The 2,713-nt window shown below is 47.7% G+C and overlaps 1 pseudogene; it reads left to right on the forward strand.

The window, feature by feature from the left end:
* The first annotated feature begins 597 nt into the window (after positions 1 to 597).
* Positions 598 to 2,099, forward strand: LOC114636997 (annotated as a pseudogene).
* Positions 2,100 to 2,713: the final 614 nt, after the last annotated feature.

Below are 2,713 nucleotides of genomic sequence, written 5' to 3' on the forward strand. Positions count from 1 at the left end.
GATTCATGGCTCTCCCCTGACCCCAAGCCTGGGACTCCTAAACCCCACCTATTTTTCTTCTGCCCAGCTATTGGCAATTGGCATCTTTATTCACCAATCAGAAACTACTTAAGGGCAAGGATACATAGTATCACTTGAGTCTACATGGGAACTCTCTCATCTTTGGGGCAATCATGTCTTGGGGCCTGCACTTAGCATTACAATGCATAGCAACAGACCAAATCTCAATATATGAAATTCAGAGATCCCTCAAATAGCTAAAACAAAGGGTTAAACATGGAATTTCTGATTTCTATTTAACTCAGTACTTCCCTTCTGGAGAAATATCTCAAACAACTAAAAAAAATCTGAATAACTACATGACTAAGAATGCCCAGAGTAGCACTGTTCCTACAATTCATATGTGATGCTCACTGAAGTGACTTGTATTGGAGGGCTGGGTATAAAAATTGCTGTATATGAATTCAGTGAAATATTCAATCATGAAAAGTAGAGAAGGCCTCATTGCGTTACTTACCTCGACTCTTAGTTGTCGGGAACGGTAACCGGGACCCGGTGTCTGCTTCTATCACCCTCGCCTTCTAACCCGTAGCGATCATGCGTGAGTGCATCTCCATCCACGTTGGCCAGGCTGGTGTTCAGATCGGCAATGCCTGCTGGGAGCTCCACTGCCTGGAACATGGCATCCAGCCCGATGGCCAGATGACAAGTGACAAGACCATTGGGGGAGGAGATGACTCCTTCAACACCTTCTTCAGTGAGACAGGGGCTGGCAAGCACGTGCCCCGGGCAGTGTTTGTAGACCTGGAACCCACAGTTATCGATGAAGTTCGCACTGGCACCTACCGCCAGCTCTTCCACCCTGAGCAGCTCATCACAGGCAAGGAGGATGCTGCCAATAACTATGCCCGTGGCCACTACACCATTGGCAAGGAGATCATTGACCTTGTCTTGGACAGGATTCGCAAGCTGGCTGACCAGTGCACGGGTCTCCAGGGCTTCTTGGTTTTCCACAGCTTTGGTGGGGGCACTGGCTCTGGGTGCACCTCTCTGTTGATTACGGAAAGAAGTCCAAGCTGGAGTTCTCCATCTACCCAGCCCCCCAGGTTTCCACTGGTGTGGTTGAGCCCTACAATTCCATCCTCACCACCCACACCACCCTGGAGCACTCTGATTGTGCCTTCATGGTAGACAATGAGGCCATCTATGACATCTGTCGTAGAAACCTCGACATTGAGCGCCCAACCTACACTAACCTTAACCGCCTTATTAGTCAGATTGTCTCTTCCATCACTGCTTCCCTCAGATTTGATGGGGCCCTGAATGTTGATCTGACAGAATTCCAGACCAACCTGGTACCCTACCCTCGCATCCACTTCCCCCTGGCCACCTATGCCCCTGTCATCTCTGCTGAGAAAGCCTACCATAAGCAGCTCTCTGTAGCAGAGATCACCAATGCCTGCTTTGAGCCAGCCAACCAGATGGTGAAATGTGACCCTCGCCATGGTAAATACATGGCTTGCTGCTTGCTGTACCGTGGTGATGTGGTCCCCAAAGATGTCAATGCTGCCATTGCCACCATCAAGACCAAGCGCAGCATCCAGTTTGTAGACTGGTGTCCCACTGGCTTCAAGGTTGGCATTAATTACCAGCCTCCCACTGTGGTACCTGGTGGTGACCTGGCCAAGGTCCAGAGAGCTGTGTGCATGCTGAGCAAAACCACAGCCATTGCTGAGGCCTGGGCCCGCCTAGATCACAAGTTTGATCTGATGTATGCCAAGCGTGCCTTTGTGCACTGGTATGTGGGTGAGGGCATGGAGGAGGGAGAGTTCTCTGAGGCCCGTGAGGACATGGCTGCCCTGGAGAAGGATTATGAGGAGGTTGGTGTGGATTCTGTGGAGGGTGAGGGTGAGGAAGAAGGAGAGGAATACTAAGTCCATTCCTCCAGCCCCCGTATCATGTCAAACTCCAGCTCTAGCATTAGCCGTAGGCACTGATGCTTCTGTGCTGTTTCCATTCTGTGATCATGTCTTCTCCATGTGTGTACCTCTCAGTTTTCCATGATGTCTCAAAGTAAAAGCTTTAAGAAAACAAAAAAACAAAACAAAACAAAAAAAAAAAAAGAAAAGTAGAGAAGTGGGGCTGAAAAAAATGGCTTAATGGTTAAGAGCTCTGACTGCTCTTCCAGAGGTCCTGAATTCAATTCCCAGCAACCACAAGGTGGCTCACAACCATCTGCAATATAAAGAGGGAATCTGATGCCCTCTTCTGGTGTGTCTGAAGAGAGCTACAGTATACTCACATACATAAAATAAATAAATAAATCTTAAACAAAAGAGAAAACTAGAGAAGTACCCATGTTTTATACAGCATGGATGAACTTTACAAAAATGTTATTTAGTAAAACAGCATAGATATAAATGGTTACACATTGCATGATTCTACAAATGTGAAGTAGCAGAAGTAGGCAAACCAATAGAAACAAGAGTCCCAGTTAGGGCTTCTCTGGTTGAGCTTGGGTATAGAGAAATCAATTTTTTTTCTTTTTTTTTGATTTTCCGAGACAGGGTTTCTTTGTGTAGCCCTGGCTGTCCTGGAACTCACTTTGTAGACCAGGCTGGCCTCGAACTCAGAAATCCAACTCAGAAATCCGCCTGCCTCTGCCTCCCAAGTGCTGGGATTAAAGGCGTGCGCCACCACTGCCCCGTGAGAA

Source organism: Grammomys surdaster, unplaced genomic scaffold (genome assembly GCF_004785775.1).
Source record: "Grammomys surdaster isolate TR1022 unplaced genomic scaffold, NIH_TR_1.0 125114, whole genome shotgun sequence".
NCBI lineage: Eukaryota > Metazoa > Chordata > Mammalia > Rodentia > Muridae > Grammomys > Grammomys surdaster.